Below are 17,625 nucleotides of genomic sequence, written 5' to 3' on the forward strand. Positions count from 1 at the left end.
GAACTGGCAAAGAATGGCAAGGACGCTAGTACAGAGCTGGGAAGGTCTTAGGGGAGGACACGGTCGCTCCTCCTTGTCGTGCAGCATCGGAACCTGAGGCACAGCGTGTGGGCTCAGCATCCAGACAGCCAGCACCTTCTTCTCACACACAACTGTAGTGAGGGTGGAAAGAATGACTGAAACACATGTTTTAAATAGCTGCCAGCAACCGCTACCAGTCGATCTAGGTATGGCTTATTCATGGCGGAGAGAAGGCATACGGAGTCGTTTGCTCATCGTGAAACTCCACATGAGGTCATCCAACGAGACCCAGCGTCAGCCTGTGTGCCCTCCAATACCTATACCTCAGAATCAATTATCCTAAACAAATGGAGGGTCAGGGAAAGAGCAGGGACTACTGGGGTTTGGGGGGGTGGGGGAGGGTTCCTGAAGATCTTCCAGACTGTTCCTCCAGCTCAGATGTCACCAGTGGGTATTCCTCTGTGGCCTGGCCACCCACAGTGCAGCCCAAGCCTTTGGAGGCAAAGCCTGCCTTTGGAATGGGGACCCTTCCATGCAGAGCCCAATTAAAGGAAGTCTCAAGATGGTTCGAGAAGTTTTTCCACCTGGGCCTCCAGGGAAAGCTCCACACGGGACGGGCTCAACCCTTGGCCCCCTTGTCTGGCTGCCTTGCCCCGCGCACAACACACATGGGCTCCGTGGATATTTCCCGGGATGCTGGGCAGCCTGTGTGTGGACCACGTGGCCTCATGCTTCCCCTTCCCACCAGACCCACTGATCTTTTAACTTCTGTATCTCCCCTCCTCAGTCCCTGCCTCCTACAGTCTTCAGCAGATCCCTCGTCTACTCCTAACACTTAACCATTTTCAGCCTTTGGCAAACTCAATGAGTCAAGGTTAATATCATTTCTTTTTTTTTTTTTTAAGTTTATTTATTTATTTTGAGAGAGACAGGGAGACCATAAGTTGGGGAGGGGCAGAGAGAGAGAGAGAGACAGAGAGAGAGAATCCCGAGCAGCCTCCACACTGTCAGTGCAGAGTCCGACACGGGGCTCAAACTCACAAAGCTGTGGGATCGTGATCTGAGCTGAAATCCAGAGTCGGATACTTAACCAACTGAGCCACCCAGGCGCTCCAATGTTAATGTCATTTCTGTGTGTTTCTGTGCGAGGCAGAAGCCTCGCGAAGCAGATCTTGTGGTGTGTGCCCATCAGGTTACAAGAGGGGCCTGCGCAGGGCTTCCTGTTGTGAGGGGGCAGGAGGGGCGTGGGCCGCATCACCTAGGTGTTAGCACTACCCCCTCAGAGCGCAGCCTCAGCCCTCTCTCACAGCAGTCCTTCTGACTAGGCTACTCCCTCCTGAGTCTGGGAGCTCAGCTCCGTCTGTCTATGTACCTGAGAACTCTCTTGCCGGTTCAATCCTCCTGGGAGAGGGAAAGGGGACAGCGGGCACCTCAGAATGCTAGGTGGGGCCCCCCCACAGTGTCTTCAGCCTGGACAGAAGGGATGACACCTGCCTTACGGAGTCTGCCTGGCCTTGCCCAGCTTGCTGGCCCTTCTGAGCACAACTGCTTGAGGTTCCGTGCCCCCTTGCCCCTGTTCTCTGTCGGGGAGAACATTTCCCCCTACTCCCCTTAGTTCTTCGGCCAGCCTAATAGTTAAATTGACATAGGACAGATTGATAGGAGCAAAAACATGTCAGTAAGAATATATGGGGGCCCCTCAGAATATGAGACTCAAAGGAGACACCACAGCAGGCAGCTTTGATACCCTTTAGACGAAGAAACAATACATTTATGAAGAACCGACAAGACAAAGAAACTTAGTTTTGGGTGCTAATCAGTGAAGAAACTAAGCAGGGTGTTTACATAACCTTCTTGGCCCTGAATTCCCGGACTCTGGTCATAAGAATGTCTTTCTACCTCTTGGTGCCTTTCGTATGGGAAATGCACTTCCTGCTTTCGGGGGAACAAAGAGTGTCCTTCTTGCATCAGCTATTTCTAAAGGAACTTTGATTCAAAATAATCAATACACCAAAGTGGCATACTCTGGTGGCCTGCCCTGAACCCCACTGACGAGAACAAAGGCAAGAGCACTGCAGCTTCCATTAAATCTCCTTACAACCTGCAGCCCACTGATAAATACTTGAGACACGCAGAGCTGATGTCTTTCAAGAAACTCATGGCTGCCTTAATGTCGATGTTTTACTAGAGACTAAAAACAACCTTATCTGGACAACAGCCAGACCTCCAAGGTTCTGTAGACCCTGCTGTCTGCATACAGAAATTCCTTAGAAACTGACATCGTCTGTACCTCCCCGCCCTCCACAAACTTAAAAGTATACAATCAGTCACTCCTCATAATGTCGGTGTGGCTCTTTCTGCCCCCAGGCTGTACTAAAAACACCCTTCTGTACCAAAAACATCTCAAGAATTCTTTCTCGACCATTCATTCTGGGACCGAAACTTCAAATCACATCACCGTCAAATCATTGCCTCTGTAGGGGGAGAAAATTTGTCGCCTCTTCGCTTCTATGCTCTTTGGCTGGTCTAATGATTAAATTGATAGGACACAGATTAACAGGAGAGAAACAAACAAAAGTTTAGTAACATGTGTACCTCCTGTATGCAGAAAAAACTAGTAACTCCCCAGAATGGTAGAAACCATCACCTTAAACACCATTCTTAGCTAAGGACAAAGGAAGATGTTGGGGGCCAGGGAGGCCAGTCTTGGGAAGTTACTGGGAAAAGCACAGTGAACATGGGTAAGGTTGTTATGTAGATTTCAGTCCTTGCTTCTCCATTGAAAAGAGTTCCAGAGATTTAAAGTCACCCTCCTCTTCATGGTACAGTGAGGGAGATGCCCTTTCTTTTGTTTCTTTCTTTTTTATTAATGTCTATTTACTTATTTTGAGACAGAGAGAGACAGAGAGAGAGAGAGAGAGATTGAACAGGAGAGGGGCAGAGAGAGTGGGGGAGAGAATCCCCAGCGGGCTCCGCAGGGACAGTGGCTTGAATCAAGACCTGAGCCACCCAGGCGCCCCAGGGAGATGCGCTTTCAAATTGAGATTTCCCGTATAAAGGTCAATGTCTCACAAAAGGGTAACTTCTATGTCAATGTCTCTCACAAAAGGGAAACTTCTATCTGGTTTTAGAGCTTCTCCAGTGTTTGCAGGTTCTTAAAAATAATCAGCCTAACATAATCCATATTTGGGGTTGGCAAATTCTGCTCCCTTTTGCGGGCACCCACGGGCCATCTGAACCTTGTAGTCTCCTCCCCTTGGCTCTGTCTGTGTGGGTCACCAAGACAAGCGCGAGCCCTCTGAGATTTCAGGGCTTGGACACTGCCCACCTTGGGAAGCACGGGATCTCCCACAGAACAGAGAAGGGCCGAGCTTGCCCGGATGACCGCAGTCCCTCTGAGATGGAAACTGAAAGCAGGGACCCCCCCTCGGTGGGGTGGAAGGCACCAGTGTGGGAACTGACCAGGCCTGGCTTCTAGTCCTGCTCACGTACTCACACCACGGGTGACCTTGGGCAGGCAGGTGGCTTCCCCCCCCCAGCTTAAGTGTGACCGTAGCTCCTTCTGGGGTTGCCATGGAAAGCGACGACAAGGTGACCCCGTGCCTAGCACAGAGTGGGTGCCAGCCAAAGAACCACCTGCCCCCTAACTGCGCCTGGAGCCAAGGACAAATCCTTGCCCGGAGTTGACCGTGCCGGTACCAGCCTACGGCAGGGGACAGACACAGTCCCCGCCCGCATGACGCTCCCGTTTAGTGGGCAGACGTTAGGCACACCCCAGACACAAGAGGGGAGTGATGCAGTGTCACTCTGTCGAGGGGAAATGATGGACTGAGAGAATCGACGGGGTGGGAGACCTACTACAGCTTAGAGGGACCGAGGGTTCTCTGTACGGAACCAACTTGCCATCTGGAGAGAGAGAGAGGTGGGGAAGGAGGGCGAGGGGAGGGGAGGGAGGGGAGGGAAAATACTCCAGAGGGAAGGGGCCTAGGCTGGGGAAAGCTTAGAGTCTTAGGACCTGAAATGAGTTCTAGGGGCTGGAGTATAGGGTAAGTGGAGTTTAAGCCCAGGGGTAGTGCCAAAGCAAGAAGTGATTTGCATACAAAAACCATGCTGTTCCCTGCTCCAGGAACTTTTCAGTTTGCCCATCTGCCAGAGACCAGGTCGCCACTCTTCTGCCTCCACTCCCACTGGCCACCCCCAAATACTTCAGCAGAGAGTGAAGCAAGCAAGCCTGTGTTGGGGGATAGTTCCGGGGCTTCCGACGTGTCTTAAGTGCGTTAAAAAGAAAACCGCAGGCCCAAGATGGAGTTACGTGGGCTAGGCAAGTTACCAGACTGGGTCTTGGTACCTAACCTAATTACAGTTTCAACCTCCCTGAGAAATGCAGGCTGAACCGGTCAGTCAGGAATTTTCTGGTCAGCACCAGTGAGGTCATCGGTCACATGGACCCTCCATCCCTTAAAGGAAGATAACATAATCTGCATGGTAAGACCCTCTGCGCTTCTCCCTAAGTGAAGGTGGCCTTGCCTGGGACAGTCCCTTCTTTCCTTTTCCTAATAACACCCTCCTTCCTATAAAAACCTTCCACTTTGTACAACTCCTCAGAGCATCTCTCTATTTCCCAGACAGGCCCCATTCACGAATCACTTAATAAAGCCAATTGGAGCTTCAGGTTTACTCGGTTGAATTTCGCTTTTAATAAGGATCAGCCTACATTTGTCAGGAGGCAATAATTAAGCAAAAGCATTGATCTGGGATCAAAGAATCGCAATTCGGGGTACAGAGGTTTAGGCAGCAACCAAATTGTGTCCCCCTTGGGGAGCAAATATCCCGGGTTTGGGGAGCAAAAGGGAATTGTTTGCATATGTTTGTTTACAAAGAATTGTGATTGGGGCTGGTGGCCGGGTCAGCACTCAGCAAGCACAAGCCCACATTGTAACAAGCTGCAGGGGCTCAGAGAGTATTTGTGGTATTTGCGGTTTCGAGCAGTTCAAAAGTTCATGCCTCCACCTGATCAGGATGGGCACATGGCCCATCTCCTTGATGGCCTCCTGGCCTCCTGGCCATTTACTGTATTTATCTATGTTTTCAAATTTTATTTAGATCCAAGTTCGTTAACATGTAGGGTACGAATGATTTCAGGAGTAGAATTTAGTGACTCATCACTTACATAGAAAGCTCAGTGCTCAACCCAACAAGTGCCCTCCTTAAGGCCCCTGGCCCATTTAGCCCATTCCCCGCCCCCCACCCAACACCCCGCCAGCAACCCTCAGTTTGTTCTCTGCATTTAAGTCTCTCTTATGGTTTGCCTCCCTCTCTGTTTTTATCTTATTTTTCCTTCCCTTCCCCTACGTTCATCTGTGTTGTTTTCCTAAATTCCGCGTAGGAGTGAAATCATACGATTTTATCTTTCTCTCACTGACTTACCTCACTCGTTCCATCCACGTTGTTGCAGACGGCAAGATTTCATCCTTATTGATCGCAGAGTAATATTCCATTATATCTGTATCTACCTCACATCTTCGGTATCCATTCATCAGTCGATGGACATTTGGGCTCTTTCCATACTTTGGCCATTGTCGACAGTGCTATCAACATGGGGGTGCACGTGTCCCTTATAATCAGCATTTTTGTATCCTTTGGATAAATACCTATAGTGCAATTGCTGGGTTGTAGGGTAGTTCTAATTTTAATCTTTTTTTTTTTTTCAAGGAACCTCCACACTGTTTTCCAGAGTGGCTGCACCAGTTTGCCTTCCCACCAGCAGTGCAAGAGGGTTCCTGTTTCTCCACAGCCCCTCCAGCATCTATAGTCTCCTGATTTGTTCCTTTTAGCCACTCTGACCGGCGTGAGGTGGTATCTCAGTGTGGTTTTGATTTGTATTTCCCTGATGAGGAGCGACGTTGAGCATCTTTTCATGTGTCTGTTGGTCATCTGGATGCCTTCTTTGAAAAAGTGTTCATGTCTTTTGCCCATTTCTTCACTGAGTTATTTTTTGGGGGGGTGTTGAGTTTGATAAGTTCTTTACAGATTTTGGATCCTGGGGTGCCTGGGTGGCTTGGTCGGTTATGCCTCTGACTTCGGCTCACTGTTCATGAGTTTGAAAGCCTCACCGGGCTCTGTGTTGACAGCTCAGAACCTGGAGCCTGCTTCAGATTCTGTGTGTGTGTGTGTCTCTCTCTGCCCCTGCCCTACTCGTTCTCTATTTCTGTCTCTCTCTCAAAAATAAATAAACATTCAAAAAATTATGTTTAAAAAAGATTTTGGATACTAATTCCTTCATCTTATGTATCATTTGCAAATATCTCCTCCCGTTCTGTTGTTTGCCTTTTAGTTTTATTAATTGTTTCCTTTGCTGTATGGAAACTTTTTATCTTGATGAGGTCCTAATAGTTCACTTTTGCTTTTATTTGCCTTGCCTCCTGAGACGTGTCGAGTAAGAAGTTGCTGCTGCTGAGGTTTTCTTCTCTAGGATTTTGATGGTTTCCTGTCTTGTGTTTAGGTCTTTCATCCATTTTGAATTTATTTTTGTGTATGGTGTAAGAAAGGGTTCCAGATTCGTTCTTCGGCATGTTGCTGTCCAGTTTTCCCAGCACCATTTGGTAAAGAGACTGTCTTTATTCCATTGGATACTCTTTCCTGCTTTGTTGAAGATCAGTTGGCCGTATAGATGTGGGTCCATTTCTGGGTTCTCTATTCTGTTCCATTGATCTCTGTCTGTTTTTGTGCCAGTGCCATACTGTCTTGATGATTACAGCTTTGTAATACAGCTTGAAGTCTGGAATTGTGATGCCTCCAGCTTTGGTCTTCTTTTTCAACATTACTCTGGCTATTCGGGGTCTTTTGTGGTTCCATACACATTTTAGGAGTATTTGTTCCAGCTCTGTGAAGAATGCTGGTGTTATTTTGATAGGGATTGCCTTGAATGTGTACATTGCTTTCACCAGGACCAAAAGCTCTAGATCAGTGATATCCAATAGTAATGTAATGCAAGTCATGTGCAGAATTTAAATTTTGTGGGTAATAACTTCAAAAGTAAAGAGTAGTATTGACATTTTAACAATATTTATTCTTCCAGTCCATGAGCGTGGAATGTTTTTCCATTTCTTTATATCTTCTTCAATTTCCTTCATAAGCTTTCTATAGTTTTCAGCATACAGATCTTTTACCTCTTTGGTTAGGTCTATTCGTAGGTATTTTGTGGTTTTTGGGTGCAATTGTCAATGGGATTGATTCCCTGATTTCTCTTTCTGCTGCTTCATTATTGGTGTATACATATACAACTGATTTCTGTACATTGATTTTATATCCTGCAACTTTGCTGAATTCATGTATCAGTTCTAGCAATTTTTTTTAAATGTTTATTTATTTTTGAGAGAGAAAAAGAACACAAATAAGGGACAGAGGATCTGAAGCAGGCTCTGCACTGACAACAGAGAGCCTGACGGGGCGGGGGGGGGGGGGGCGATGGGGGTGGGGAGGGGGGGGCTCAAACTTGTGAACCGCAAGATCATGACCTGAGTGGAAGTCGGACACTTAACCAACTGAGCCACCAGGCGCCCCAATTCTAGAGGCTTTTTGGTGGAGTCTTTCGGGTTTTACACATAGAGCATCATGTCATTTGTGAAGAGTGAAAATTTGACTTCTTCCTTGCTTCTGGTTCCATTTTAAAACCCTTGGACACAGGGGCGCCTGGATGGCTCAGTCGGTTGAGTGTCGGACTTAGGCCCAGGTCATGATCTTGTGCTTTGTGGGTTCAAGCCCTGTGTCAGGCTCTGTGCTGACAGCTCAGGGCCTGGAACCTGCCTCAGATTCTGTGTCTCCCTCTCTCTCTGCCCCTCCCCCACTCTGTCTCTCTGTCTCCCCAAAATAAATAAGCATTAAAAAAAAAAATTCTTCAAAACCCTTGGACACAAATGACCTCATTTTACCTCACCCTTTCACATATAAGCAAATTCACCAGGACCAAAAGCTCTAGATCAGTGTTATCCAACAGTAATGTAATGCAAGCGATGTAGAGAATTTAAAATTTTCTGGGTAGCAAGTTTAAAAGCAAAGAGAAACAGCTAAAATTAATTTTTATAAATATTTTTTAAGCCAAATGCTTCCAAAATAGTATCATTTTAGCATGCAGCTAACATAAAATGATTACCTACATATTAAATGTAATACATTCTATGTATTATATTACATTGTATTATATAAAATATAACATGTTCTATTATATTATACATTATACATATATTATATTATACATTGTATTATACTGTATATATTGCGTATTACCTATCATTACGTTCTTCTTCATACTCAGTCTTCAAAAAAATCTGGTAAATATTTTACATTGATTTCACACTGAGACTAGCCAAATTTCAAGTATTTGGTGGCTCACACGTGGCCAGTGACCAGTATATTGGACAATGCTGCTCTGACGTGGTAATACTAAAACCATGACTTCCGGGAGACCCTAGTCAGCACCGGCCTTGGTCCCCTGCTGGAGGTGCTCCCGAACCAGACTCAGGGAGGCAGCCAGCACGTATAGCAACTGGTGTGGAATTACAGGGAATTTCCTCCCCTCGGGACCCGCAGCCAGGCCCGGAGAGCTGCCCGGAACTCAGCCCCCTCTTGCAGGCACCCCTCCCCAGGGGCCCCGAGTCTGCCCTCATTAATCTTTCCAACTTGTTTTTTCTCCCCCAAGAACTGGCTATCACTGTTTTTGTTTTTGTTGGTTTTCTCTCTGAGCTTTCATGTGTATTGTTCCCTACAGCCATTAGGACGGGACAGCAGAGGCAGCGAGCGTGAGGGGGTAGAAAGAACAGTATCCAGGGTGTCAGAGAAGATAGGCCCCAGGCCCTGCCCATCTTTTACCAGACGTTGGTAAATAGTGATTATTATGACGCTTTACCTGTTATTATCTGTGAGGCCTACAAGAAATGACAAATGTGAAAACACATTGTAAACCTGGGACGCCCTTTCGAAAGCCTGGAAACAGCTCCTCGGTTCCACTGCCTCGTCCAGGGTCTGACTCTAAAAAGCCATTAAAGTTCACAGTTGGGACGGGGAGTCTGTGCCATCCCGGTAGCTCTGGCCCCTGGACGAGGCCGGAAGCCTGAGCTTCAGCACCCGTTTCCTAAGCAAACTCTGACCTCAGTTCTGTTCTCTCATTTCTGTGATGGGCTAAGAACGCCCAGCTCACAGGTCCACAGGCTGAGGCTCCAATGAGCCCCTGACTGTGGCGTGCCCGGCAGATGGCCTGACTGAGGCCGGGAGCCCTTGTGGCCGTGGGCGGGGGGACCTTGCCGCCCTCAGTGGTCTCAGCCCAGGCCTTGGCCGGCGGTTCAGGTGACAGCCACTAGGGGGAGCCCCGAGCCTTCCGTTCAGAAAACGCTTCCACCTGCCATTCCCTGTTGTGCCAGGCCTGGCTGCTCTCCCAGGACCTGGAGGAAGGAGCCGTGGTTGCCCCCCCCCCCCCCGAGCGTGCCTGGAAGGCATCTGCTCTGAGTTCCGTAACCCGAAGAGAAACAGCCGGACACTGCTTGCAGGGAAATTTCTGACCGGGGTGGACTCCCTGCCCACCCACCGACCTACCGGCCAAGCGGCCCCGAGTTACTCTTCTCGCCTCCTCGCCTGAAAGGGGGCCGGTGCCTGTGGGCCTGCTTTGTGAACCGTGGTCTTAGCGAACATGCACGTCTTGGGGGGGCCTGTTCACTGTTCCCATCCGTGGGCTGTATGTGCTGTGTGGGATTCCCTCGTAGAAGGAAAGAGCGAAAACTCTGCTGTCAGCAGCCGCACCATGAAGTCCCCGCCTGAACGTCACAGATGCTCGGACAAGTGCACGCCGTAACCGCAAAATTACTAAAACACCCCTCGTCCCTGACCAACGTCGGTAATTGCTGCCTCTTTACCAGTGGAGACTCTACCCAACTCCAATCCACTCCCCCCGCCCCCCGCCATCTCCCAGGTACAATTTACGGAGATACCCAGCTACTGAATGATTCTGCTTCCTCACGGCATCTGTCCAGAACTGACGTGTCTCCCGTACCCCTCCTGACACTCCTCCACGCGAGCCTGGATCCTATATGTCCTTCCCAGTCCCCCTCACAGAGGTGCTGCCCGGTTCCTCTGGCCTGTGCCCTCCCTTGCCGTGGCGGGCCACACGAACCTAGTTTTGACCACGGCTGTTTCTAATGATCTTCAGTCTGTAAACCTGGAGAAAGAATCCCCTTCTGATTCACTGACATCAGCCCTGAGGTATTTGTTGGCTAGTGCTGCCATAACAAAATACCATAGACCAAGTGGCTTGAACAACAGCATTTATTTCTTGCGGTTCTGCAGGCCAGAAGCCCAAGATCAAGGTGTCGGCGCGGCTGGTTTCTCCTGAGGCCTCTGTCTTCAGGTTGTAGAGGGCCGTCATCTTGCTGTGTCCTTATGTGGCCTTTCCTCTGTGCACATGCATGTCTCGGGTATCTCTTCCTCTCCTTGTATGGATGCCAGTCCTATTGGATCCGGGCCCCACTCTTGTGACTTAATTTAACCTCAATTACCTCCTTAAAGATTATATCTCCAAACACACTCGCTTTACAAGTTGGGGCTTTTACATGGATTGGAGGGGGCGGGGCACACAAACATTCAGACATTGGAGGGGGCGGGGCACACAAACATTCATGACACTTGGATTGTAATTTTTCTCTAAGCACAGTACAAAGGTCATTTGGGGGAGGACCAGAAGACTGCCTGAGAGTCTGAAGCAGAGACGTCACTGTCCCTCAGAAATCCTTGCCAAAGGAACAGCATGGGATTGACAGGACTTCTAAGGGGACAGACAGCTGCACACCGACAAAGTCCCAGAGACTCCGGGAGAAGGGGGCCACGTTGAAACGACTCCCCACACGTGAGGCCTTTAACCTTCTTGACCCTCTATACGGCTTGGTCCTTCTCCAGGCATGTCCTCCCTGGGTGAACGCGTCCACCCAGACCACTTAGGAAGAGAGGGCTCCTTCCTCCATTGGCCCCAGCGTGCAGATTCATATTCCTCATGACCTTGTTTGGGGCCCTCTTGCTTTGAATAGTCACTCATCATTTCCAGGCCCCACGCAAGGTACTTGACGTGCTCTGTTGCTAATTCTCCTACCACCCTGCCACGCGGGGTTTATTGTCTTGATTTTCAGAGTAGGGCAAGCCCGGCTCGGAGAAGTAACTTGACTGAGGCCGCACGGCTTGAGAGCGGCGGGCTTGCGATTGGAACCGGCACAACGTGACTCCCAATAACGGCAGGTCTGCAGGTTGCTCACAAAACTGTACTCCAAAGGCTTACCAGCGTCCCCGGCACCTACCACTCACTCCTTGCTTCCTGGGAAACGCGGCCGCCACAGGCGTTCTGTGCAGCAAAGCCATGAGCTCTGGAAGAGTCCCGCAGACAAAAGTCGTCTGAGCGGCCGGGCCACGTCCACTGATGGCCTGATGCTCCTGACCCTGGGGAGTGCTGCAGGGAGGCGGAGACACCGGGGGGGGGGGGGGGGGGGAAGACAGGGCTGGGTGGACAGAGGCAAGGCAGATCGCTCCCGTCTCCTTCTGATACCTGCCTGTTACCTCACACTCCCCGAGCTCTCTCTTTTTGCAACAGCAAGGAGTGCAAGGCCAAGACCATGGAGGGGCTCCGGCAGAAACCCTGCCCTGTTCCTCTTCGTGTCGCAAGCAAGCAGCCCCGAGCACAGGGCAGGGCATCGATAAACACCTGACGAGCGGACGCGTGACCAGAATCGGAGATGTTGCCCGGCCTAACGGACAAAAGCATAACACAGAAGAACCCCGGTTACCAGCAACTGCTTAATAGTGAACGTGCAAATGATTACTTTGGTTCGGAATAAAGGGGCGCTTTGGCTTTAGTTTGCAAGGAGCCTTTAGGACCTCTGCCTCCATCTACTGGGATTTAGAAAAAATTTCAATCCCCGGGGAGCCTGGGTGGCTCAGTCGGTTAAACATCCGACTGCAGCTCGGGTCACGATCTCACAGCTCATGAGTTCGGGTCCCGCATCAGGCTCTGTACTGACGGTTTGGAGCTCAGAGCCCGGAGTCTGTGTCTCCCTCACTCTCTGCCCCTCCCGCACTCGCCCTCTGTCTCCTCCCTCTCTCTCAAAAATAAGTATTTTTAAAAATTAAAAAAAAAAAAACACTTTAAAAAAAGAAAAACTTTCAATCCAAATGAGACTCCTGGAGAACGACAGACGCATTTTCTTTTTAAAGACATTTCCAGTGTGTTTTCCAGCTTTACTGAGATATAATTGACGTGCAAGTCGATATCAATCTCCAGTGTACGATGTGATGATTGGATACACATATGTCTCACATAATTACCATTTTGTTGTTGTGATGATGAAACATTAGCGACTTTCAAGTACAGGATACAGTGTTGTTAACTGCTGTCACTATGCTGTGGATGAATTCATCTTTTTTTTTTTTTTTTTAATGTTTATTTATTTTTGAGAGAGAGAGAGAGAAGGAGTGCCAGCAAGGGAGGGACAGAGCGAGAGGGAGACACAGAATGCGAAGCAGGCTCCAGGCTCTGAGCTGCCAGCACGGAGCCCGACACGCGGCTCGAACTCACAGACCGTGAGATCATGACCGGATCAAGGGCCGGGTGCTTCACCGACTGAGCCACCCAGGCGCCCCGCAGAAGAAATTTTAAGTCAATTTTCCATTTAAGCCATTCAAGATATTCGAAAGGGATGCCTCCTCGTGCCCAATTCAGATTTGAGGATACTCCAAATTTGTCGGAGGTGCATGTGTCACGGTACTGAAGCAGCCTGCGGTCTATTCGCTAAGCAGAATGCTGGAGCCTCTGGAGGAAGCCTGGCGTCGGCGCGTGGCTCTTTTTAAACCGAGGTGTTCCTGCAGGTTCCATCTCCAAGAAGCGTACCAACTCCGTAAAATGACTCAGCACTACTCCCTGGACACCAAGCGTGCCCTTCTTGCCAACTGTCGCTTGAGGACCTATCAACACATCTACAGGATAGTAAACAGTCAGACAAATGTCCTCTACCCAAACCTTCGTTACCTGCAAGCGTGGCTAGAAACGTAACTGGAATTTGCTCAGGATTGATTGTTGGGGTGGCTGGCCCAAGCAGAAGTAAATATTGATATTCTGGTTTAGAACTGAGATTAGAAGCTGGCTCTGAATAAAATACAGATCGATCTATTATAAAAAGGTTTTGTGTTCTGTTTCGTTTTTGGGTTTTTTTTTTTTTGCCATAAGAGGGGCAAAGTCTGTAAAAGTACCTACGAAGAAAACTTTTCACTGTAATAAGAGGTTCGTCGTGCAGAAACTCTCCAGTCTGCTTTGCCCGTGTTCACCTGCAGCCACAGCTACAAGTTCACACTGTCCAAGTTTGCAGTGAAGGGTGGGCCAACAGCCGCTCATCTCAGATACTCTGCGTGCTGAGAAAGTAGACGGTCAAATGTTTCTTTCCCAGCCTTTGCTAACTTTGTACCTTATAATGTACTTTTGAGACAAGCGTCAGTCACTTCAGACGACATTCTTGGTCCTGAAGGATTAAAAAGTGTACCCGAGGGGCCCCAATTCTTGGTTCAAGTGCACCCAATGGAGGATGTTCATCAGGAGGCAACCTGGTCCAATCGTATATGAAACAGGAACCGCTACAGCCCTCGAAGCACAATATGACCCTGTCAGACCCTGGCGTGAGCTTCTTAGGGTCAAGGGGACCTGATGCAGGTGCCCAAGTTAGGACCAGGCACTCTGGATTTGCTTCTCTACATTTGTACTTCACTATGAAGTTTTGTCTATGTTCCCAACGATAGCGTTCAAATTAAAGAAGATTTTCTTGGAAATATGAGCCTGTCTGCCACTAGTCTAGTCACTGAGGCCACACGCAAGGTTACCCTGCAGGTGAGCATATACAGGGCAACTGGCTGGCCTGACAGCTTCTTTTCTTTGTTTTTTTTTTTTTGTTTTTTTTTTTTTTTATATTTATGTATTTATTTTTGAGAGAGAGAGAGAGAGCAAGCAAGGGGCAGGGAGAGAGAATCCCCAGCAGAGAGAGAATCCGCACTGTCAGCGCACAGCCGGCCGCGGAGCTCGAACTCACAAACCGTGAGATCATGACCAGATCCAGAGTCGGGTGCTTAACCGACTGAGCCACCCAGGCGCCCCGCCGACAGCTTGTTGTCAACAGCTGATCAACGAGAGGGACCCAAGAGCTCTATTTTATCGCTCCTGGGTATTGAGCACTACATCTTCTCTATAGCAGCAATAGAACTCCTTTAAGGGTGTTGCTCGTAAAAGACAATTATTATTTTATTTTTGTCCTAACACAGACCCTCCAGAGCCTCAGAGAGTGATAGAAAGACATTCTAGGAAGTCATCTGAATTACTTATGCAGTTCAAAGGGCTAAGATGGAAATATTTCTATAACTCAAGGTTGCAGCTAATTTGTTCATTTTCCACTGAGTTGTACGTGATTGGGAACACACACCGTGTTTGGGGGGAGGAGAGTGGAATGTTTCACTATTTCAAAGAAAATAGTTTAATGGTGCCTAAAAATATTGTGTCCAAAACTACTCCTGGAGATCTTTGCTGGGTCCTGTTACCTTTGTACCAAAGAGGAATGCTTTTTATCCCTGTTGAGCAGAAATTATGAAATAAGCTAGGAAATTGCAACCGGTAGTGTTAAAATGTAAACATTAGGGCAGAGGGGAGAAGTAAAAACAAGTAAATAGCATTTGTGTTGTCTAGGTTGACTCCTTTCCAACTTCCCAATTTTCTGTGTCTGATCTTCTCTTCAGAGAAGAGGAACGAGTGAGGGACTTCTGCCTCTGGGTCTTTTGGCGTGTTGGGGTTGAGTTGTTGGTGGCGAGGCTCCTGGCTCGTTCCGAAACAGGCCCAGTCTTTCACCAGTTCTGTGCCGTCTCCATTAGCCAGATCACCCTCTCTCTCTTCTGCTGTCCACTCCCTCCGTGACCTTCTCCCTGCCTGCATTCAGAATCAGGAAGTTCAAGTCCTGCCCCGGCCCTTTTCCAGCTGCTGGCCATGGCCCCCTTGCTCCTGTCTCTTCATTTCATCATCTGAAAATGGAAATAACAGTACCTAACGTGAAGGGGAAGATCAAAAGGAGACCTTACAGGCCACGTACCTGGCACGGAGAAGCACGTGGCCCACGTCTGTCCCTTCCCTCCTACTCTGGCAGCTCCCCCTCCCCTCCACTCCACCACTGCTTTATTTTTCTGAAGATGTCATTTTCATCCTGTTGCCTAACCCAGGCTTTAAGCATGAAACTCAGCTCCGTGGTCTGATTAAGAGCAGAGACAATGGTTTCTCAACCTTGATCATTTCCCACGTGGGTCTTCTTAAACATCTTATTCTCTTTAAAAAAAAAATTTTTTTTTTTTGAGAAAAAGAGAAAGAGAGCAAATGGGGGAGAGGGGCAGAGGGAGAAAGAGAGAATCGCCATCAGTGCAGAGCCTGATGCAGGGCTGGATCCCACGATCCTGGGGTCATGACCTGAGCTGAAATCAAGAGTCAGATGCTCAACCGACTAAGCCCCCCAGGAACCCCAGCATTGTATTCTTAATCTCCTTCCATGAAATTTTTTCAACATAGATATGCTATTGGCTTATGTACCGTGTGTGTGTCCACACCGTAGAATCGTCACCCCCTTGGAGGCATCGTCACCCCCACTGAGAATGCGTGGCATAGACCAGGAAATCAAAATGCTAAATTCAAATCCTGGCTTTGCCACATATGAGCTGGATGGCCTTGAGCAAGTTACATAACCTCTCCTCCCCTCAGTGTCCTCACCTGTTAGCGTTACAGCTGGTTCTGGGGTCACTGGGTTACATGAGTTCACATCTGCTGTGCTGCATAAAGGTTTGCTGTGGTTATGCCCAAGCCCCCCTTCCTCCTACCCGCCCCCCCACCGCCACCAGCCCGTAGCAGAAAGTGGGAATATCCTAGACTAGCATTCAAGGCATAAGCATATCCTTACCTCCTTTTGCTGGGTCTCTCCCACAAAGCTTTATTCAGACCAAGTCTCCAGTCCTCACCTGTCTTGTGTGTCTGTGCCTATCACTGCCATGCTTTTCCCGCCAGCCTCACGGCCTCTCCACTATGGCTCTTGCCTGGAAGCCCACCCAGCACCCTTATCCCTCTACCCAACAGAAAGCAGGCTACTGTTGTCAGTTACCGTCTCCACTGGAAGAGAAACTGAGGGTGATAAGGACTTGCAAGCGAGTGTAGGGAAGACAAATCTCTTTTTTTCCCCTTAGTTTATTTATTTATTTTGAGGAGGGGGAGGGGCAGAGAGAATTTCCCAAGCAGGCTCCATATTATCAGTACAGAGCCCGACGTGGGGCTCGATTTCAAGAACCAAATTGTGAGATCACGACCTGAGCCAAAATCAAGAGTCGGACACTCAACTGACTGAGCCACCCAGGTGCCCCAAAAGGACAAATAATTCTTATCCTTCACTGGATTCTGCCAGTCTTCCCAGGGTCCCACCTGTAAGGTGTCTCAGAGGTCCCGTCCGAGTCACCCGAAACTGTTGGGGAGGAGGAAAAATAATTTCCCCTCTACCCTTCTGAGTTCTTGGCTGAGGCCTCTGTAACAAACGACTACCAAAAGAAACGCAAATAGGTTATTAACATGTATGCATCGTATATACCTGGGGGGTAGGCAGGAAAAATGAGTGTCTCCTCAAGTTGGCTTAGAATTCAGGCTTAAACACCCACTTAATAAGGAGAAGGCAGGGGTAAGTGTTCTTCTCTGGAGACAGTCAGTGATTTGGAGGAAAGACGGAAGGGTCTTTGGAAGAAGAGATGGGAGGGGTGACAGTTTGTGACCCAGTGTGTCCGGATGTGGTGGGGACTTCTAGTCTCCTCTCCTGTGACAAGTGTCAATGCTCCCCGGTGGGTGGTAGAAACTCCAGGGGAGAGGATCTATGGCAACCGAGCTCCTTTTGGGGACTCTGAGTTCAGGCAGATCGGGAGGGTCAGAGACAGCCTCCCCCTGTATCTGCTCTTTCTCGAGCTCAAAATGATCAACACATCAAAGTGGCACATTTGGTGACGTCACATTCTGCTGCTCTTCACAAGGAACAGCTCAGACAAGGGGGAGAAGCCAAAGGGTCTGTGAGAGGGAGGGGTGAAGACCGGCCCAAGGAATGGGGCAGCACAGTGGGGGAGCCCTGGGGAGGGGTGAGCAGGGGCCCAGGGAGAACCTGTCCAGCCTTTACTGAGGTCTGTGGAGGCGTGGCCCGTGCGGGAGGGCGGCTGGGGCTCTCCCGTGGCTGGGAGTGGACAGAGAAGGCAAAGCCCCAGCTGCACTTTCCTTGGCCCATTTCTCAGGGTGGTGCTTGCGGCCTCAGAGATGAGGTCACGTCTCCCTCAGGGCCACCGGGCAGGCTCGTTCGCCACTGGCCATAAAACAGCATGTTCTTCAAGCCCAGGGTTCCTCTCCCCTGGTGCAACCTCCTTCGTGTGCAAGCTGTGCGTGAGCGGCTACCTGTAGGATTGGGGAGGCGAAGGAACCGGCACAAAAAGGCATCCCACTTGCTGGGCCGTGACTCACGGTCCGGTCTGCTGCCAGCTCCTGTG

The sequence above is a fragment of the Panthera onca genome, chromosome C2, assembly GCF_046562875.1.
Source record: "Panthera onca isolate mPanOnc1 chromosome C2, mPanOnc1 haplotype 2, whole genome shotgun sequence".
Classification (NCBI taxonomy): domain Eukaryota; kingdom Metazoa; phylum Chordata; class Mammalia; order Carnivora; family Felidae; genus Panthera; species Panthera onca.